Genomic DNA, 23,149 nt, shown 5'->3' with positions numbered 1-23,149 from the left:
CAGAGACCTGCAGGCCAAGCGCCAGGGCCCTGAGACTAGTTTTGGCTGGGCTCCCCCAGACTCTCCCATTGCTTCAACACACCCTACGAGAGCTCCTCCTTGGGCGTGCTCTGTTCTCAGTTTCTCTCTTTCATGGCACAGGATCATTAAAGCGAACAGCCCCCAGCCTTGCAAAAGGGGTTGTAAAACAATCCCTCTGCTTTAGAGAGCACAAGAGATACCCAGATCCAGTTAAACACAACACAACACCTGCCCACCATTCCCTGCTTCAGTGCCCTTGCTGCCCTGGGAGCGTTCTTTGGGATTTGGTCAGATCTCTCTAAGGTGTCTAGGAGCCACCTCCTGCAACTGCTGGCTTCTCTCCATCTGGAGTGTGTCTCTCAGCTGCAGCCATAGCTCTGAAACCAAAGAGACCCCTCTGCCGTTCTTGTGCCATTCTCCTGCCCCAGCTTCTTCTGACTCATCCAGGTTCTGTATTTTTAAAGGGCTGGACAAACCACTCCTATCTCTGTTCCCTCTTCTGGGGAGGTTCCATTCCTTCCAAGCCCAGCCCTCAGCAGAGAAGCTGGAGAAAACTGGTTTTATCTAGAATGCAGTTACTCCTTCCTTCTATCCGGGCAAGATCTTGTTAGGGCTGATAGTCTTAAATGACCAACCTATCTATAGATAGATACCTCCGACCCAGCCTCTTGCCTCTGAGCACAAGGAACCTGTGTGAAGAGTACAGTAAAACCCAAAGACATAAGGACACAGATGGTTCATACAATCAAACATGAGTTAATAGGTGTGACACAGGGTCAGAAAGGGTCGTGCAACTAGCAGGCTAATTGACTCAAATTCAACCTTTAAAGACATATTAGAGAACTATATAAATGGCAATTAGGGCCATACTCTATAAATAGCAACATAACCTCGGTAAATGTAACCTCGGTAAATTAGAGGTAATGCCAACTGCAAGTGTTTACTTATATCACGTTAGATATTAACCATGTAAACAGATGGTTCCTGTTTGTTGGTATATCTGTTGATTCAAAGATCAAAAGAAAATATTAATATTTAAATTAAACTTGGGTGTAATAACTTCATTATCTATACTTCCCTTTGAAACAACTATTCTTAATTATTATCATAGCCTTCCAGTGGTCTATAAAAAAATACTTGGGTCCTGATCCTGTCATCTCAATACTGCTAAAGCTTCATCAGGGGAAGCTCAATACCGAGGTCTCCAGTTCCATTCTGGATCACCCCGCTATTGGACATTGGACTGCAACCTACAGATTAATTCTGAAAGAACTCTTTGCAACTCAAAAGCTCACCATTTCTACCATGAAACTGACTTAAAAATTCTATTCATATCGCTATGTATAATGATGTCCGGCTACTGCAGGGCAGAGGGAGATGTTGAGTCATTAATCGGGGCCACCTCCTACCCACAGACAGGCTCCTTGTCAGGCTGAAGCAGCTCCCATCCCAGCCCGGGAACAGAGGGAACCCAGCTGTGGGGGCTGGATGGAACGTGGAGATTGTGATGGGATGTACCCCCAGGGTGAAGCCGTTGGAACCGCTGTGCCTCCAAACCATTCAGCTGGATTGGCCTTTCCCCCTGCTCTGCTGGTGACCCACAGCCAGCCCCTCCAGGAGCAGTTATCACCCAACACAACAGCAGGTGGTGCCACACACCCAACTGAGCTACCTGAGTGCTTTACCTAAGCCACTCATGGACCAACAATGGAGGCATCAGCCAATTTCCCAGCTCCCCCACTTTGCACCCTGCTAGAGCATAAACCCAGAATTAGATTGTCTTGCACTGCAGAGGAATGTGTACAACACAAGCTCATTAAATAGTCCACTCCTCCTCAATGGGGGAAGATATGCACCAGCATTTGCTAACGGAGCTAAGAGTCCCAAACACCTCACTCAAAAAACACACTGGTTAACATAAAATATAAATCAGGCTTATTAACTACAGAAGGATAGGTGTTAAGTGAATATAAGTGAGAACAAAGATAAAAGCAGGTTACCTTGGAAAGCAAACAAACTTGCAGTCTAAGACTTGTACACATTAGATAGGATTTGAATCAACAGTATATCACCCTGACCGATGATACAAGCCTTACAGATTCTTTAGGCACAGGCTGTATCTGCTTTGCAGCCTGGGCTCCTCTCCCCCGTTCAAAGTCCTTTGCCTTTCAGAGCTTCTTGCAGGTGTTGAGTTGTGGGGGACTGAAAACAAGTGTTGATGTCACTCCCCATCCTTTATAGTTTCTTCCAGCTTGCTGGAAAGTTGATGTATGTGACATGGGGGGGGGTGCCCTCCGAGGAGGCTTGTATATCCTGTGCTAGTGGTTTCTTCCCTGGATGGGTGGTCATGACAGCAATTAACACTGTCTGGCTACTCCTTTGACATACCTGAAAGGCTGGTTTTGGGTGTTTCCAGCCTCACATCACACTTTAGTAACTCACACATAGCAGGATTTCATAGCTTCACATACAATGAGAGTGCATACAACCCCAGGGGATATCAATGTTTAGCAGATTAAGACTTTTAGAAGGATACCTCACAGGGCGTACTTTGTACAAGACATACCATAATTACATTGCCATGGTAAATATGGGGTGCTTTGGGGTGCAGAGTGTCACAGGGATGATCCAGAGAGTGACAGAGGGTGGGAAGGAGAAGAGCGAGTGAGGGGCGGAGCCTTGAGGGGAAGAGGCAGAGCAGGGGCGGAACTTCGAGGAAGAGGCAGGGCAGAGAGGTGGGGCCTGAGGCTTCCAGTTACCAGCAATTAGGAAGGGGGCAACCCTGTGAGTTGTACATAGGCAGATTCCTCAGTTTGTCAGGCTGACACAGCACAGTAAGGTCAGGAAAGGATTTAATGTCTCCTTGACTGGCTAGTCAGTGATTCAGGGAAGAGGGCCCAGCACCATGTCAATAGACAGCTCAGCACGGAGCTCGGTCTGAGATCCAGAGCACAACGAGAAAAGTTTAGGTCCCTTTATGAGTAAAGGGCTGGAGCAGCCTATCCCGGATCTGTTGGTTCCTCGCCCCATAGATGATGGGGTTTAGCATGGGGGGCAGCAGGAGGTACATGTTGGCCATGAGAACGTGGAAATGCAGGGCCACATTGTGCCCAACACGGTGTGTGATGAAGGAGAAGAGAGCTGGGATGTAAGAGGCTAAGATGACACAGAGGTGGGAGCCGCAGGTCCCAAAAGTCTTTAGTCGAGCGTCCTTTGTCGGGAGTCTGAAGATGGCCCTGAGGATCTGGGTATAGGACACGGCGATAAAGACACATCCAGAGCAGTCACGAAGAATGCCACAGAGAGGCCATAGTAACTACTGACACGGATGTCGGCGCAGGCCAGCTTCACCACAGCTATGTGCTCACAGTATGTGTGGGGAATGATGTTCGTTCTGCAATATGGCAAACTCCTCGCCAGGAAGGGATAGGGCAGTTCGAGTATGACGCCGCGCAGCACCAGAGCCAGGCCAATTTTGGTCACCATGGGGTTTGACAAGATGGTGGAATGTCTCAGGGGATCGCAGATGGCCACATAGCGATCAAAAGCCATGGCCACGAGGATCCCAGACTCCATCGTAGAGAAGCTGACACTGAAGTACAGCTGAGTAAGGCATGCAGTGAAATTGATCTCCCTGGAATTGAACCAGAAAATGCTCAGCATTTTGGGTAAGATGGATGTAGAAAGGACTAGGTCGGTGACGGCCAGCATGCAGAGGAAATAGTACATGGGCACATGGAGGCTCGGCTCTGTCTTTATGATGAACAGGATGGCAAAGTTTCCCAAGAGGGCTATGGCATAGATTGCACAGAAGGGGATGGAGATCCAGACATGGGCTGCCTCTAGGCCAGGAATGCCCAGCAGGATGAAAGTGGAGGGGTTGGTGAAGTCGGATGAGTTGGAGTCTGACATGGTGAAGGAGAGAAGGTGTCCAACACTGAGGCAGAATGGTGTCTCCTGCATGTACCGTACGTTCCCCTGACTTCCTGTATGTGCCCAGGATCTAGGGTGATGGTCGCAGGACAAACAGCTGGATGGAGAGACAATGTTAATATGAGACACTACATGCACAAGTGGAGGCTGTTCTGACGGATGAAGCAGATTGGTCAGTCTTCAAACACTGAAAAATGACATTTTCATTATTCAGATGAATGAATTATGAACAACTGACCCTACTAATGTAATTTCATATTTTATGGTGCTTCCTTCATCAATAATTCCTACACATCAGAGTGTGAGAATCCTTAATAGGTGCCAGCAGGAAACATGAGAGAATATTGGTTATCCCTCTTTGTTCCTTAGGTCTTGTCTACAGTGCCACATTTTCGCCAAAAAGCAGCATTTGGTGAAGAAATAGTGGAGGTGTAAACACTACAAAGCCACTTTTGACGACAGAACTCCTCGGGTTCAGTGATGTAATAAAGGCACTTTGATGAGACTTGTAAGGCTTTTTACACAAAAGTTTTGTCACCAAAGTGCCAGTGTAGAACCTGTGATTGATTTCATCAGTGTAATTGACCTCTGGCAGGCATCCCACAATGCCCATCCTAACCACTCTGGTCAGGACTTTCAACTCTTCTGCCCTGCATCCAGGTAAATATTTTCCACTCCTCCCCCTTTAAAGGCCCAGGAATTTTAAAATTCCCCTTCCTGTTTGCTTGGCGTGGAGTGTTCACATCACATCTTCCCAGGTGGCCATGGCAGCTCCATGCAGCAAATGGTCTGGACCACTGTGGAACTGCTCAGTATTTGGGGAGAGGAGGCTGAGGAGTCCCAGCTGTGCTCCAGCTGTAGGAACTTCAATACCTATGGGCAGATTTCTTGCAGCTTGTGGGAAAAGGGCTATGATTGGGACATGCTGCAGTGCAGAGGAAAATGAAGGAGCTGAGGCATGAGTACCAGAAGGCAAGGGAGGCAAATGGCCATTCTGGAGCTGCGCCCGAGACCTGCCATTTTTATAAGGAGTTGGATGATATCCTTTGCGGCGACTCACCTTCCACTACCAAGAGCCCTGTGGATACTTTGGTGGGGCAGGAGCTGACGGAAACTCAACGTAACCCAGAGGAGGAAGTCATCGATGAAGAGGTGGAGGCATTAGAAGATGCGGAGCCCATGCCAGGGTTGCCCAGTGCTGCGTCCAGTCAGAAGCTGTTCTCCACTCTGGAGGTGTCCAGCCAGTCTCGGCAGTCACAGTCAGGGTGAGCCAGAAGCAGGAGAGGAGACCCCTGGTAAGTGGTTTTGCTCTGTAAAGTGAAGAGGTGGGTGGAGGACAGAGAAATGTTCAAGGCTGGCTGTGTTTGTGGGTGCTGGGCATTTCCCCGTGCAGCTAGGCAGTATGGCAGAACAGGGTGTTGATGCACACCGAGATTTCACTGGAATCCTCCAGAGAGACCTCTGGGAAACCTTCCTGCAGGTTCTCTGCAATCCTCTGCTGGAGGTTCCTTGCAGAGTTTCTTTGTTCCTTCCCCCATTGAGGGACATTTCCTCCCGCCATTCTGCAATTACTTGGGCAAGGACCAACGCAGCACACAGGTGATCAGCATAGGAACCGGGGCAGAAACCACAAGCATATAATAGATGCACCCTTGCGTCCTTGCTAGCCCTCAGGAGAGAGATATCTGCCAGAATGACCCCGCCTGTGGAAAGCGGTGGGAAACTTTAGAGAATTGTCCCCCGAGAAGTGCCCCGCGATCCCTTTCTGTGACAAGGTTGGAACTCACCACCACAGCGCCTTCTGCTGGTGGTCTCTGGGAATTAGCTCAGTCCAGTGGAGCGCCCTCTCCTGGTGGTGTCCTGCCTGCTATCTCGCCCCTGGTTGGCGTCTCAGCCCACATCACTCTCCAGCTCACGGCATCCTCTTCAGGACCACTGCCCTCCGGCAGTGCCCCTCCATCCAGCCACACCCCCTTCCGGGGTTGGGGGGGTAATCAGCAGTCTCTCTACACCCCAGCCACCATGTCCAACCACACACCCCAAAGCCTAATCCCTCCTGTCAGGGATCTGGCATAGTCTGTAATGGCCGCTCCCTATGGCCAATGACTGGGTGTACTGCAAGGGGGGGAATGAGGAGACCCAGGCCCACCCTCTACTCTGGGTCCTGGCCCAGGGACCCTCTGGCAGCAGCCTCGCTGTCCTCCTTCTCTCCCCTCGTCTGTCCACTTCCCTGGGCTGCTTCCCCTACGGCCCCTTGCACCCGCTAGGCCCTTCCCTTCAGGGCCTGCAGCCTGGCAGGCTACGGGCTAGAGCTCCCTTCAGCTCCCCGAGCCTGGCCAACACTGCGCTGTCCGTGGTGCTAACCTCCCAGCTTTGGAGACTGACCTTCCCCTGTTGAAGGCCTGGGACAGACTGACTCTCCTCTCCCTGAGCAGCCTTTTTATAGGGCTGAGCCTGGCCCTGATTGGCTGTCTCCAATCTGGGCCCTGATTGGCTCCCAATAAGTCCTTCTCTCATTGGCTGTCTGTCTGCGCAGGCGCGCTGGCCTGCTGCATCCCACACTCTCAGGGAGTGGGGTAGCAGCCCCACTACACTTTCATATTGCTTTTCTCCCACGCACAATGTCCTCTGCCCCTGGGAACACTCACCATGCCTGTAGTGTTCGCCAGCATGTGTGCTTGTCAAGGGTCAGCGGGAAAGAGTCTGGTGCGTTGCCAGCAGTGTATTTTAATGTAGTGTTTCAGTGCTGCATATGTAGTGAACAATAATACTTCTGTTTATGTTACCTTTGCTTCTCCAGATATGTCCTTGAAAGGAGGCACCTCTTTCCACTGGATAAGAAAGCACCCAAGACAGAGTAAGGAAGATATTTTCTGGGAGGTGCAGCAGTACTCTGATGGACGGAAAGCAGAAAAGAAAAGAAATGAGGCATACACTAGGGATGCAATGGAGAGGCGGATACAATTTTTCTTGTGGCAAACTAACATGCTGCAGTCCCTCCTGATGGTCCAGACTGAGCAGATGGGTGCCCGCCCTCCCCTTCAGCACATTCACAACTCTTTCCCATGTCCTTCCCAAACTCCACTTGGACATGCCTTTCCGATTTCTGGGACGTCTCACTTTACCGTTCACTCCACCGCCGCAGACACCTTTTCAAATGAAAGCTGGACTTATGCTCAGCTATGTGTGTGTGCATAGTGTGGTGGGATTTTTGGCAATAAAAGCAAAGTTATTTCAATAATCAGCATTCTTTATTTGTTTTCACTGAAGTTATGATAGCAGATGGCAGCAGCAAACCAGCAGGCAGTTGTATCATTTCCTTACATTGAACCCTGGGCCTGAACAATCACAACTGCTTCCCACCTACCAAAACTGGACTTCATTCTGCATTACAATCCCAAGCATAGCAACAAACACTCTTTCTCATTTTCAAAGTGTTGCCACAAAGCCTCCCTGATTCGAATTGCCCCCTCATTGTGCTCCTCTAATAGCCTTGGTGTCTGGCTGCTCAAAATCAGCATCCAAGTGTTCTGTCTCAGCAGTGCACCCCGAGCAAACTTTTCACACTTACCTTCACAAATATTATACAATGTACGTCACATGTCTCTGACCATGGGAATATTTTCCTTTAATAGATACAGGCCAGTCCTTGCTTACAGATAGCCTCCCAATATGAAGCAAATACCAGCAACTATACACCACAACACAAAAAACACTAACCCAGGAACCAATCCCTGCAACAAACCCCGTTGCCAATTCTGTCCACATATCTGTTCAAGGGACACCATCATAAGACCTAACCACATAAGCCACACCATCAGGGGCTCGTTCACCTGCACATCTACCAATGTGATATATGCCATCATGTGCCAGCAATGCACCTCTGCCTTGTACATTGGCCAAACCGGACAGTCTCTGTGCAAAAGAATAAATGGACACAAATCAGACATCAAGAATTATAACATTCAAAAGCCAGTAGGAGAACACTGCAACCTCCCTGGACACTCAATAACAGACTTAAAAGTGGCCATTCTTCAACAAAAAAACCTTCAAAAACAGACTCCAATGAGAAACTGCAGAACTGGAATTAATTTGCAAACTGGACACCATCAAATTAGGCCTGAATAAAGACTGGGAGTGGATGGGTCACTACAAAAACTAATTTCCCCCTGCTGATACTCAAACCTTCTTGTCAACGGTTTGATTTTTTCTCCTGTTGAGAATAGCCCACTACCACTTTAATTGAATTGTCTCATTAGCACTGACCCCCCACTTGGAAGGCAACTCTCATCTTTTCATGTACTGTGTATATATACCTGCCAACTGTATTTTATACTCCATGCATCTGATGAAGTGGGTTTTAGCCCACAAAAGCTTATAGCCAAACCAATTTGTTAGTCTCTAAGGTGCCACAAGTACTCCTCGTTGTTTCTGCTCTGGAGATGCACTCAGTTTTGGTCACCCAGTCTCTATAAAGGATATAACAGATAGAAACGGGGTTTGAGAAGGGGAGAGGCTGGCATATATGGACAGACTGAAAAGTCTAGGACTGTTCAGTGTAGAGAAGAAACAAATAAGGGAGCACAGGATAGAGAAGAACAAAATAAAAGAATGGAACCGATTACATTGAAATGGACAAACAGAGAACAGCTCCCAAACAGTAATAGCGATCTACAGATACCCTTCCAAAGGGCTAATTCCCCAAAGCTGAGACAAATTATCAGCAAAACTGATTGGGAGGAAAAATTTAGACATAAAAATGGGAATGAAGAATGGGAGTTCTTTAAGAAAATTTTATTAGAGAGCTAAAAAGCCCCGATTCCACAGTCAAGAAAGTGGGGAACTTTGGTTAAAAACCCAGGTCAGTAGGAAAGTGAAGGCAGCAATTAAGGCGGGAAAAGCAACATATAACAAATAGGAATAAGGGAAAATAGGTAGCAAGCAATACAAATTGGAAATTATGAAAATTGATACAGGAGGTTACAGACATCAGGGGGGAATCCATGCTTTGCAGGGCTAAGGCGAACAAAAAGGAGGTTATTAAGTATATTAAGAACAAAAGAAATCCTAGAAAAGGTAAAGGCCAATTCCTAGAGGGAGAAAGGAAACTTGTTAATGTTGCAGAAAAGGTAGGTGTGTTCAAGGAATATTTTTGTTCTGCATTTGGAAAGAAGCAGAAGGAGATGCTTATATGACATGCCGTGATTAAACACTTTCCAGTCCATTAGCAGTCATGGAGGATGTTAAACAACATCTACAGTGAAATTAATGAAATTAATAGGCAGCAGGTTTAAAACAAATAAAAGGAAGTTCTTCACGCAGCGCATAGTCAACTTGTGGAACTCCTTACCTGAGGAGGTTGTGAAGGCTAGGACTATAACAATGTTTAAAAGGGGACTGGATAAATTCATGGAGGCCAAGTCCGTAAATGGCTATTAGCCAGGTTGGGTAAGAATGGTGTCCCTAGCCTCTGTTCGTCAGAGGATGGAGATGGATGGCAGGAGAGAGATCACTTGATCATTGCCTGTTAGGTTCACTCCCTCTGGGGCACCTGGCATTGGCCACTGTCGGTAGACAGATACTGGGCTAGATGGACCTTTGGTCTGACCCGGTACGGCCTTTCTTATGTTCTTTTGTTCTTATGTTACAGTAGAACCAGTAGAATCAGTAGAGTTACAAACAACAGAGTTACGAACTGACCAATCAACCACACATCTCATTCGAAAGCAGAAGTAGGCAATCAGGCAGCAGCAGAGCCCCCCACCCCCCACAAAGAAAAAACAAGAAAGTTCTGCGTTAAACGTAAAGTATTACAAAATAAAGGGAAAGTTTTAAAAAAAATATTTGACAAGATTAAGAAACAATGGAAAAGATGATATGAGATTAGTTTAAAAAACATCTAGGACTATAATTAATGCCAGTCAACAGCATGGTTTATGGAAAACACGTCTTGTCAAATAAATCTAATTTCATCCTTTCATGAGAGTACACATTTGGTGGATCTAGGGAACCAAGCAGATGCAACAGACTTCGATTTTTCTGAGGCATTTGATTTAGCAGGGGAAAACATTCAGTAAAAAAAATGAACACTATACAATATCAGTAGAGCACATGTTAAATGGACTAAAAGCTGGCTATCTGACAGATCTCAGAAAGCTGTTGTCAATGGGCCATTGTTAGCGAATGGGGGTGTTTCTAGTAGGGTTCTGCCGGGATCAGTTCTAGGCCAGATGATATTCAATTTTTTCATCAGTGATCTGGAAGCAAATAGAAAATCATTGCAAGTAAAATTTGCGGACGTCACAAACCTTGGCAGAGTCGTTACAATTAGTCGGCCTGGGCAGGCATAAGGGTTGATCTGGAACATTTGTTGAGCTGGGCCCATGCAAACAAAATGTTTTAATACAGTCAAATGGAAAGTGGTCCTGTCAGAACGGGCAATGCAGGCCCGACCCCCAGGCTAGGGCTCTGTATTATGGAATGCAGGGACACTAAAAAGGGTTTAGGGGTCATTTAGATACAACAAATCCTGCATCTTGGCAGGGGTTAGACTAGCTGACCCTTGCAGGTCCCTTCTCACCGTGTGGCTCTATGATTCTACAATGTAAAATCCTAGTGTAGACCAGGTCTTAGTTAAACACAAGTATGGAGCTTAATACAGGGGTAACCCTAACCCTAAATTTAATGGATTGTGTTATACAGAAGGTCAGACAGGATGATGTAATTGTCACTTCCAATATTAAACCCTATGAATCTATCGATAAAGAAAGCAAATCAGACATTTATATTTACTCTGTCTCATAATACACGAACAAGGAATCATTCAATTACATTGAAAGTCTGCACATATAACACTGAGAAAAGAAAATTGTTTACATTATCCATATGTGGCCAGTGGAACTCATTGGCGCATTATTGGAGCAAAGAGCATAGCTGAATGGGATTCACAAGTGGATTGGCCATTGCAGGCGATGCTGGTGGCACCATGGTTAGTTAACGCTGTCTGACACCTTCAATTAGGAGACCTCATTTTCAGTTGGTTATAAGTCTATCAAACTTTATCCATTTGGATTGTTGTTGGAGAGCTTATCCCTTCACCCTCCCTTTCCCTGGCCCTTCTCACGTGAACAGAGAGCAACAGTACCCAGAGTCTGAAGGTGCAAACAATTCAATGTTTATTGGGGTGAACTTCCAGCAAGCATGATTCCAGTTTCCTTCCTTAGTGTCCCCCTTCCCAGCTCTGACACCACAGAGCCTTGCCTGTGTCCCTGTTTCCATTCCCCCCTTTAGCAAAACATGATCCCAATTCCCCCACCCCCATTCCCTCTTTCCATCCCCCCTCCACTTCCTGATTGACTGCAGACTATATGGTAAAACTTGAGTTCTGCTTAGCTTAACACTGTAATATGGTTCTTTAACCAGTTATATCCCACCACCTTAATTGGTTTACACCCAACAAAATTAATTATACAGCAGACAGAAACAATCACAGAACCAGACAGAGATTATACAGACAAACAACAGGGAAGTGCAGACTACAGTGACAGAACAATACAGAAATGAGGATTTCACCCCAGCTATTGATAAGTGAGATTTTGCCGGACAGGATGATCTCAAACTATGTTTCCTTTTACATCTTCTAGGCTCTTCCCTTCCTCTGGAGGTGATCGATTAATCACCTTTTTAACAGCCCAAAACTGCCTTATTTCAGTGTGACTGGTGAGGACATGACCATTCACTTCCCAGCTTAAGGCTGCCCCTGCTGTTTAGCCAAAGACCTTAGGATAAGAACAAGGCCTCAGACTATCCTAGTGAGAGAAGACCTATAAACTGGCAGGCTGATTTTGATCCTTCTTTTGTACCTCTATAACTAGCTAACTGATAATGCACCTAAATTCTTAAAGTATGGGCCTTTGCAGACAGGCCTGACTAGCTATATCCTAACAGCTGCCTGACACCTTCAATTAGGAGACGTCATTTTCAGTTGCTTATAAGTTTGCAAAACTTTAACCATTTGGACTGAAATTTCGCACACTGGGTGTCTGCTTCTGGCTGAATTGTTTTTTGAAAGTTTCAGGCATCACAGTTCAGCCAGGAGAAGCCTGAAGCCAGGAGAAAAGACGTCTTGCCCATGTTGAAAAATTCCAGTGAGGAGCCCCAGCACCTCCATATTTTCCATCAGAAAGTCCGGTGAGACACTGTTAATAGCCAGAGCCCCGAAATGCAAGAGTCCCTGAGCATTAACTCACACACAGCTGGCTCCTGAGGTCTTTACTCAGTTCTTACTCCAAAGGGAGTTTTGCATTAGTGGAGCCTGAGAACATATGGGCCACGGCCTCAGAATTTGGTCTTGTATTGTCCATCTACTAAAAGCTTTTATCCTGAGGGACTCCCAGTGCCACTGAAATGCAGCCACCTCGGAGCTGGAGGCCATCAGCCAGGGGCAGAGCAAAGTGGGACATTTTGGCCAGTGATATTGGAGGAAACACATCCCCCGTGGCAAGGGCCCCAGCATGTTTAATGGCTGTGCAGAGACGAAAGGACCACAGACCTATTCTCCATCCCATCACGCCCTCCTTGCACTGGGTTTGTCAAGCAGGTGAGCTCCTCAGCAAGAGATGGTGTCAGGGTTCCTTCCCCACTCTGAACTCCGGGGTACAGATGTGGGGACCCACACGAACGACCCCCTAAGCTTATTTTTACCAGCTTAGGTTAAAAACTTCCCCAAGGCACAAATTCCATTCTAGCCTTAGTATCGCTGCCACCACCAAGTGATTTAAACAAACATTCAGGGAGGGCCACTTGGAGCCCTACCTTCCCCAAATATCCCTCCAAACCCCTACACCCCCTTTCCTGGGGAGATTTGAGAATAATATCCTCACCAATTGGTACAGGTGAACACAGACCCAAGCCTGTATTCTGGATCTTAAGAACAATGAAAAATCAATCAGGTTCTTAAAAGAAGAATTTTAATGAAAGAAAAGGTAAAAGAATCACCTCTGTAAAATCAGGATGATAAGTACTTTACAGAATAACAAAAGACTCAAGAACACAGAGGATTTCCCCTCTAGGCAAAACCTTAAACTTACCAAAACAGGGAAAATTCACAAGCTAAAAAAAAGGTAATCTAATGCATTTCTTTTCTGCTATTACTTACTACTTCTGCAAGACTAGATGCTTAGTTCAGATATATTTTCCCCTGCCCTGTTTCCTGGCTGGCTCTGAGAGACACAGACAGAAAAACTTCTCCCCCTATTGGTCCTTTTGGTCAGGTGCCACCCCGGTAATCTGAGCTTCTTAACCCTTTACAGGCAAAAGAGGAATTAACCTTTTACAGGGTAAAGAGGGATTTTATACTGCCCTTAGCTGTATGTTTATGACAGATGGGTACCTGTGAATTCTGAGACAGACGTGTCTTCCCTGGGAATCCCCACAGGCAGCCGTTTCCCACCCCTCTCACCCCGGCATCTGCAGCAGCATCCCACACTGAGAGCCAACACAGTGGGGTGCACCGTTATAATATAGCTGTGCGCAATCCCAGCGGGGTTTGCTCAGCCTCTAGGGAGAAGCAGCATCTGAATGGAAACAGGCTGGAGACTGGAGATACTCTAGTCAATGTCTCTCTTTCCTTGTCTGCGCTTCTATGCTATTTATCCAGCTTTAGAAGTAAACAGTCATTAAGGGACTTTCCCAAAGGGAGATGAGAACCCTCGGGCTCTCCACTGAGTCAGAGAGGAATTGGCTGCTCTGTGTATCTGTGTATTTTTAAAAAGTAGTTGATTAGTAAGCAAACTAGGCATAATAGTCTGATACCCTGTTAAGGCCTAGTATAAAGGGTAGATAGTAGACAGAGAGATCTGGAGAAAGGTCACTGAGGGGAGACCCGAACACTTTCTGCAGGCACATGGGGCTATCGCTAAGGGATCAGAGATCAGTAATTCTCATCAGTAACTATCATCATACTGTGCAGTAGGTTTCATTGAAGGATCTTCAAAACACCTAACAAAGGAAAGTCACTATGAACATATCGTCATTATACTGATAGGTAAACTGAGGCAAAGGGAGAGGTGACTTGGTGAAGGTAACACAGAGAATGACAGACAGAACCCAGGAGCCCTAATGTCCCTGCTGTAACCATGGTCTCTCCGTTAGTAACTGAGGGCATAACAAGAAAGAAATGGATTCATGGTGTAGCAGGGTTTGTTCCTTAGGTGGATGTGACAGACTTGCTCAGGATGCAATCTAGAACGGGGATACCGCTGAGCCCTCTAGCACACCAACCTGGGCTCCCTCTCACACTGTGAGGCTGTGACAAGCTACAGTCCTTTCCAGGTTTTGCACTTCCACAGCCAGACACAGCCAGGGACTGAAATTTCCAACACTGGGTGTCTGCATCCGGCTCAATTGTTTTTTGAAAGTTTCAGGCATAACAGTTCAGCCAAATTTTCGAATGAAGCCAGGAGAAAAGACGTCTTGCCCATGTTGAAAAATTCATATAATTATTCCACTGAGGAGCCCCAGCACCTCCATGCTTTCTATCAGAAAGTCAGATGAGAATCCCCCCCAACCCGTTAATAGCCAGAGCCCTGAAATGCAAGAGGAGGAGGTGAGAGTCCCTGTGCATTAACTCACACACAGCTTACTGAGTTCTTCCTCCAAGGGGAGCAAAGAGGGACATTTTGGCCAGTGATATTGGAGCAAATTCATCCCCTGTGGCAAGGGCCCTGGCATGTTTAATGGCCCTGCAGAGCAGAAAGGACCACAGACCTATTCTCCATCCCATCACGCCCACATTGCACTGGGTTTGTCGAGCAGGTGAGCTCCTAAGCAAGAGCTGGTACCTGTGAATTCTGAGACGGACGTGTCTTCCCTGGGAATCCCTCGCAGGCAGCCGTTTCCCACACCTCTCTCACCCCAGCATCTGCAGCAGCTGCCCACACCGAGAGCTGACACAGCGGTGTACACCGTTTATAATACAGCTGTGAGCAATGCCAGGGGGGCTCGCTCTGCCTCTAGGGGAGAAGCTGCAACTGAATGGAAACTGTCTGGAGACCGGAGACTCTCTAGCCAATGTCTGTCTTTCCTTGTCTGTGCTTCTGTGCTATTTATCCAGCTTCAGAAGTAAACAGTAATTAAGGGACTTTCCCAAAGGGAGACGAGAACTCTGGGCCTCTCTGCTGAGTCAGAGAGGAATTGGCTGCTCTGTGTATTTGTGTATTTTTTAAAAGTAGTTGCTTAGTAAGAAAACTAAGGATAATGCCCAGCTCTCCATAGGGTCTGATACCCTGTAAAGGCCCAGTATTAATGGGTAGATAGTAGCCAGAGAGATCTGGAGAAAGGTGACTGAGGGGAGACACGAACACTTTCTGCAGGCACATGGGGAGATCAGTAATTCTCATCAGTAACTATCATCATACTGTGTAGCAACTTTCATTGAAGGATCTTCAAAACATCTAGCAAAGGAAAGTGACTATGAAAATATACCCATTATACTGATAGGTAAAATGAGGCAAAGAAGATGTGACTCGGTGAAGGTCACACAGAGAATGACAGACAGAACCGAGGAGTCCTGATTTCCCTGCCGTAACCACAGTCTCTCCATTAGTAACTGAGGGCATGACAAGAAGGAAATGGATTCATTGTATAGCAGGGCTTGTTCCTTAGGTGGATCTGACAGACATCTCAGGATGCAACCTGGAATGGGGATACCACTGAGCCCTCTGGCAAACCAACCTGGGCTCCCGCTCACACTGTGAGGCTGTGACAAGCTGCAATCCTCTCCAGGTTTTGCACTTCCACAACCAGACACAGCCAGGGACGCACCCAGCTGCAGTTACATGAATGCTTTCACTAGGCACTTATGCACCAACAATAGAGAGGCTTCAGGCAATTCCCCCCCACCCCAGCTCCTCAGCCTAGGACCCCAGAGCTGCACCGTCTTACCCTGGTCAGAAGCCTGGTGAGTGTAAGATTTTACCCAGTCCGCCCCTCCCTCAGTGTATTGAGGACAATGGACCAGCCCCTGTCTCTGGGCAGGTTACCCTTTTGCATTTGAAAGAACACACTGTAAAAAAACATAAAACCAATTTATTAGCTACAGAAGGACAGATTTTAAGTGATTATAAGTAATAAGTGTACATATAAAAGTAGATTACCTAAGAAATAAAGCAAAATGACAATCTGAGTTCTAGAAACTAGACAGGATTTGAACCATACAGTGTGCCACTCTGATGGTACGGACAGTCCAACTGCCTTCCATACACAGGCTAGAAATCTCTTCAGTCTGGGACCAAATCCCCAGTTTGGCCCTTGTTCCTAAGGTTTTTCCAGGTGTTGAGTTGTGGAGGGGAGTGAGACCAAGTGATTTTGTTACTTCCACCATTTATGGCTTCTTCCATGTGGAGGGAACTTCGTTTTTCTAAGCAAAAGTCCCCAGAGCAGTTAGTGGAAAAGTACAGGCACAAATGGAATCCAGTGTCACATGAGCTGGTCACATGCCCTCGCACACTTTCAGAACTTTAGGTACAAAAATGATACATGCATACAAATAGGGTAATCATATTCAGCAGACCATAACTTTTTCATTGATACCTTACATATCATATCACCATGGTAAATATGGGAGTGCCAGGGAGTTGTTTTGGGGCACAGAATGTCACACCTCCCCACTTAGTTTACTGCAGGAGTGTTTGTCATTGACTAATTGGGAGGGAGTGTGCACAAGGCCTTCTCAAGGTTTGGAACATTCAACACCTAAGTGTTGCAAACATTGTAGTGTTCTCCACATGTGTTTTTAAAAAGTTCTGTGTGCCTTCTCTGCGTCACTAGAAAACCTCTCTTTGTATCTGTGCGGCATTGTAAAACCATTGTGCTTTTCTAACTGGTGATAACTCAATACAGATATTCATCAATGCCATGCAGTGGTGTGCCTCAGTTTCCCCTTCCACACAGAAGACCAGATTTATTATGGTTTCCCTGCTGTGACGAGCTTTGAGCCTGTTTACAGGTGATAGCTGAGAAGCAGTATCCTCATACGGCTTCTTGTTTACTATTTGTAGCATGTCCGAAAGCTTTCCCCAAAAATCATGCATGTTACACCTTTTCATAGGATTTGCCATCAGTACCAAATTCTTTGTTATAAGATTTCCCATTAGCAACAGACATTGCATCATGAGATTTAACAATAACACCAAATCTTTTATCATAGGTAGGTGTTTCCAAGTATTTGTTCAATACCCATTGTGTCTTTCAACTCCTCCCTGAGCCTTAACATGTGTTTAGTTATTGGTTTTCCTTTCCCCTCAGTATCCCCTTGTAATGGGAGGCAGCGTTTGGCGGGACAGTACTGAGAGTATCAATTGAGGACAAATTGCTTAGAGCAGGGAAGTCACAGCCCAAGGCTGGGGGTTCTTTACATTTAAGGCACCAATCCAGCCAAACAGAGAGGACTTTGGTTCTACCCCACTTAGCTAACCAGAAGTCACACAAGCAATTCCCTCATATACTCCAGTTCCCTTGTATCACCACCAGCACCGCTCCTTATGGGGATGAATGGTTATGAAAACCAACACCCCAGTAAAAGAAAAAAGGTTCTCCCGATCCCAAAGGACCAAGCCCCAGACCCAGGTCAATATACAAGTTAGATCTTACTCACAAATTACTCTGTTGTCAATCCTTTAAAATCTAAAATCTACAGATTTATTTATAAAAAGAAAGAAATATAGATGACAGTTCAAATTGGTTAAATGGAATCAAATACATACAACAATTGCAAAGTTCTTAGTTCAGGCTTGTTTCAGTCTTGATGGGATTACTGCTGATTTAAACCAATCAAGTCTCTGGAGAACAAACGTCCCAGCCTAGATGGGCCGTTCAGTCCTTTGTTCAGACCTTCAGTTTCAAGCACAGTTCCTCCAGAGGTCAGAAGCAGGATTGAAGACAAAATGGAGAGGATTCCAGGGCCTTTTATATCCTCTGCCAGGTGGAAGGACACCCCTTTGTTCTTACTGTGGAAAATCACTGCAGCAAGATGGAGTTTGGAGTCACATGGGTAAGTCACCTGTCCATGCATGACTCAGTTTGCAGGTGGCAGCCATTGCTCTCCTGCTGGCTAAGAGCCATTGCTCTCCCAGGAAGGCTTCTCACATGTGGATTGGTGTCTCCCAAGGTCCATTATCAGTTAAATATTTGTTGATTTGGCACTTACTCAGAATAGTCCTTTCTCAAGAAGCTGATCAAATGTTTCACTGATGCTACGTAGAATCAAACACATTGAGATACAAGTACATAGCCAATATTCATAACTTCAAATACAAAAATGATACACACATACAGACAGCAAAATCATAACCAGCAAATTACAACCTTTTCCTAGACACCTGAAACCACCTTTGTACAAGATTTGGTGCCACTATAGGACTTTGGTTGCAACAATGATCTATATGGTCACAGTTCATGTCAATAATGTTTCACCCCTTCAGTAGGGATCTCAGTGTAAGATGATCTTTGGGGTCTTGGTATGCTGGGGTCTCATGAGATAAGGATATAAGTTGGCTTTACATGTTGGCTAGCCCTCTGCAGAGCTGCTTCTCAATCCCAGAGTTGTACCCATGGAAATAATCCACCCCTCCTTGGACTTTCCTTGTGATCCCCACTCCCAGCACTGGGACCTTCCCTTCCCCTCTCCTAGAGGTTTGTGATTTGTGTTCTGTGGGCCAAGAGCTGTGTCTTTTCACAACTCTTTTCTGTGTCTTCCCAACCCAGGGAATTTCCTCCTCCCCTTTGCCAGTAATCTCATTAGCATTTCCACAGACAACTATTGATTCAGTTGGACCTGCATCCTGTGTTAAAGAGACAGAGTTAGTTTTTACAAGCATGTCAGGAACAAAGTCCTGAAATATCGGGAGCTGGATTGGAGTACCCTCTGTCACCCCCTCTCTATCCCCGAGAGGTCAGTTGTGTGACTGCTGCCCTCCAGCGCGTCATCCGATGAAGTGGGTATTCATCCACGAAAGCTTATGCTCCAATACATCTGTTAGTCTATAAGGTGCCACAGGACTCTTTGCTGCTTTTCCAGCAGGTCAGTTACACAGTTCCCTCTCGAAGCCTGAGCCACAGGTTGGGTGCCTGGGAGCACAATGCTGAATCTTCAATTCTGTCCTGGGCATCCTCCCCCATGTGATCAGTGAGGAGACATTTCTGTACCCCCACTATCCCTCCCCCAGTTTCTCCCCTGCCCCCCCCATATAGGACACATACCCCTGTGCTCTCTAGAGTGGGCTCTCTACCCTCATCAGCCGGGAAGGGCTCAGACACAGCTAACAGCTTGGACAGTTGTCTCAGTAGCAGGTTCTACACCCCCCTCCCTCCCTCCTGAGGTGGTGTTACCTCCTGCTGCAGTGTTAAAGGAACCCACACCCACCTCCTCAGTCGTTTCTATGATTCTATCACTGGGCTCCCCTCTGGAACACATCTCCCTATACTCCCTAGCATTGGGTTTGTCCCTTGTTTAGCAGCAACATGGACATTTTTTCCCGGAGGCAGCAGAAGGGCAGGAGCTGGTTTCAACCACCGCCACCCCTGGAAGCATGCAGCTTCCCACTGCTGCAGGGGAATCAAGGAGGCTCTGTTTCCTTCACCAGTTCCTGGGACTTTCCCCTTTCCATCTGAGGTCCCAGCAGACTGCTCCTTTTTGCTGCAGGCAGACACTTTAACAGCCTGAGCTACATGGAGGGAATCATTTCCAATTAGCATACCAATAGGAGTATCGTCTACCACCCCCTCTGATACTACAACTTCCAAACCCTCAGTTTCTATGTTCACTTTAGCCAAAGGCACAAGGATTTTGTAACTACCAAATAATAAAATCTCTGCCATCTGTCCGGTCAGTATGTCACCTTGTTGTACTATATTCCTCCTAACTACAGAAATGTCTGTCCCTGTATTTTCACACCCAAGGTGTCCCCTGCCAATAAGCGCTTCATATCTGTCGGGCAGAGGCTAATTTTACAAACCTAGTATGATACGTGACAGGTGCCTAAGGGGCTTCTGTGCTCAGAATCGCAGCATTTCAATGGGCTACCTGCTGCCTGCTTCCTCTGACCACAGGGCATATACCCCTCGGGTGATCAGTGGTATTACAATGATAGTACCTCCTGCAGTCTTCCATTTTTTCTGTCTGTAGTTTATTCACAATAGATGCTTCTGTCTGCTCAAAATTATCAGCTAGAGAAGCCATCTATCCACAATTTACACCTTTTTGTCCCATAGACACCGTCATCATCTTCACATATGTTTAAGAAGTGCTCCTGACCAATTAGGTCAAACATTGCTTCAAGGCTTCTAACACCGGTGTCCCTTACACACTTACTCGTCAAATCTTTCATTTTGTTTACATATTTCATGTTACACACCAGCACCACTCTTAAGATTCCTAAATTTCATTCTATGTGTTTCAGGGGTAATCTGAAATTGTTTCAAAACCATTTCTTTGAATTTACAATCATCTAAAGCATCATCAACGGGCATTTTATTGAATATATCCAGAGCTTTACCAGTTAAATTAGCAACTAAAGTGGGCATCTTCTGGTCACCATGAATCTCACACAGCCTCCCAAAGGTAATGAAGTATTTAGCAATATCCCCTGCCTCGTTGTATGCAGGACACAGCTGTTCCCATTTGAGGATTTTTGGAGAGGTGGGAATCAGTGGAGTGGGAATGTTCTGGTTCTGCTTTTCCAGCAAGTCCAATTGATGATTCGACTCTCTCTCTTTCTCCTCAGTTTCTTGTTGTTTTAGTTCCATAGACACCTGTGTTCTGCCTCCTCTCTGGCAGCCTCTGCCTGCAATGTGAATTTCACAATCCTTTCGTTGGTTGCACTCATCTTGCTGCTTTTCTGTCTCTACTTCCTTTTCCCAAAATAAGCAAACAGAAAATAACAAACTGGTAACGTCTTTGACTGGTCTCCAGCCACCACACTTAAAATCTCACTTAAAATCTCTACACCAGTGTGTGAAGTGCAAATCTCACTCAGAACAACAAGTTGTGCATTTCACTCTACTCACTGTGCCAGACTTCCCCAGAGTGCAACCTGGGGAATGTGATGTTATGAGTGTGATATAATACCTCATTGAAAGGTGACAGGGCCAGAAAGAGTTAATTACCTCACAGACTGACCTGATCCATGGCCGAACTTTAGAGACTTGTTAGGAAGATATGTAAATGAATAGAACTTTGAAATGCAAGTCTGCATTGTTAGAGGCAGAAGGGTAGGTGTTTTCTCAGGTCTTGGGATGTAAGCAAACAAGTCTTGTCTATTGCTGTAGCTTTGATTCAAAGGGCTTGTCTACACTACAGGACTATTTCGAATCTACTTAAGTCGAATTTGTGGATTCGACCTTAATAAGTCGAATTTGTGTATCCATACTAAATACACAAATTCGAACTTCTTAGTCCACATTCACAGGGCCAGCTTCGACTTTGGAAGCGGTGCACTGTGGGAACCTATCCCACAGTTCCTGCACTCCCCGCTGCCCATTTGAATTGTGGGATTTCCCCCCAATGCATGCTGGGGGGAAAAATGTGTCGTCATTGAACCGTCAATCCCGCCCTCCCTGTCTTCCTTGAAAGCGCCGGCGGGAAATCTGTTCGCGCCCTTCTCTGGTCGGTTACAGCGTGGACGCCACAGCACTGCGAGCATGGAGCCCGCTGCGATCATCGCTGCAGTTATGGCCATTGTCAACTCCTCGCACGTTATCGTACACCTCTTCCACAGTCAGATGCTGAGAAACCGGGCGAGGAGGCTCCGGCAGCACGGTGAGGAGAGTGGCGCAGACCTCTCACAAAGCAGGGTACGCCGGGCAGTGGAGATCATGGTGGCAATGGGTCAAGTTCATGGTGTGGAACGGCGATTCTGGGCCCGGGAAACAAGCACAGACTGGTGGGACCGCATAGTGCTGCAGGTCTGGGATGACACAGAGTGGCTGCGAAACTTCAGGATGCGTAAGGGCACTTTCCTTGAACTGTGTGACTTGCTGTCCCTGCCCTGAAGCGCCAGGACACAAGGATGCGAGCAGCCCTGACTGTGCAGAAGCGAGTGGCCATAGCCCTCTGGAAACTTGCCACGCCAGACAGCTACCGGTCAGTAGCGAACCACTTTGGCGTGGGCAAATCTACCGTGGGGATTGCTGTCATTCAAGTAGCCCACGCAATCGTTGAGCAACTGCTCTCAAAGGTAGTGACTGTCGGAAATGTCCAGGCCATCATAGATGGCTTCGCGCGATGGGATTCCCAAACTGCGGTGGGGCTATAGATGGGACTCACATCCCTATCCTGGCACCAGCCCACCAGGCCAGCGAGTACATTAACCGAAAGGGCTACTTTTCAATGGTGCTGCAAGCTTTGGTGGACCATAGGGGACGTTTTACCAACATCAACGTCGGGTGGGCGGGCAAGGTTCATGACGCGCGTGTGTTCAGGAACTCTGGTCTGTTTAGACGCCTCCAGGCAGGCACTTTCTTCCCGGACCACAAAATAACGGTTGGGGATGTGCAGATGCCTACAGTGATCCTCGGGGACCCGGCCTACCCGCTAATGCCCTGGCTCATGAAGCCCTATACAGGCGCCTTGGACACTGAAAAGGAACTCTTCAACTACCGGCTGAGCAAGTGCAGAATGGTGGTGGAGTGTGCTTTCGGACGTCTCAAGGGAGATGGCGGACCTTACTGACTCGCTCGGACATCAGCGAAAAGAATATCCCGTAGTTATTGCTGCTTGCTGTGTGCTCCACAATCTCTGTGAGAGCAAGGGCGAGACCTTTTTGGCCGCTTGGGAGGTTGAGGCAAATCGCCTGGCTGCTGTTTACGATCCGCCAGACCCCCGTGCTGAGAGACTCTCCCAGCGGAAGCGATATGCATCAGGAGGCTTTGAAAGCGAGTTTCCTCGCAGAGCAGGGTAACCTGTGACTGTCCACTTGATTTTAAGAGAGCCTGATCATAAACCAAGTTTTCCCCACTTCCCAAGGACGTTTTAAAACTAAGGACATGTTTTAGTAATTAATAATAAATCTTTCGTTGACTTTGCATTTCTGTTTATTCGTTGAAACATGGAAGCATTCTGTGCTGGTTAAGGTGTGCACTGATGGGTGGGTTTGCAGGAAGTGGCGAGGGGTGCCGTCCTTGGATAGGGGTTACCATG

General features: G+C 46.8%; 1 pseudogene; it reads right to left on the bottom strand.

Annotated features, from left to right (window-relative positions):
- Nucleotides 1-2,986: 2,986 nt before the first annotated feature.
- LOC120392659 lies at nt 2,987-3,933 on the bottom strand (annotated as a pseudogene).
- Between the last annotated feature and the right edge of the window lie 19,216 nt (nt 3,934-23,149).

This window comes from Mauremys reevesii, unplaced genomic scaffold, assembly GCF_016161935.1.
Source record: "Mauremys reevesii isolate NIE-2019 unplaced genomic scaffold, ASM1616193v1 Contig108, whole genome shotgun sequence".
NCBI lineage: Eukaryota > Metazoa > Chordata > Testudines > Geoemydidae > Mauremys > Mauremys reevesii.
This window is presented reverse-complemented; position numbering and strand designations above follow the sequence as displayed.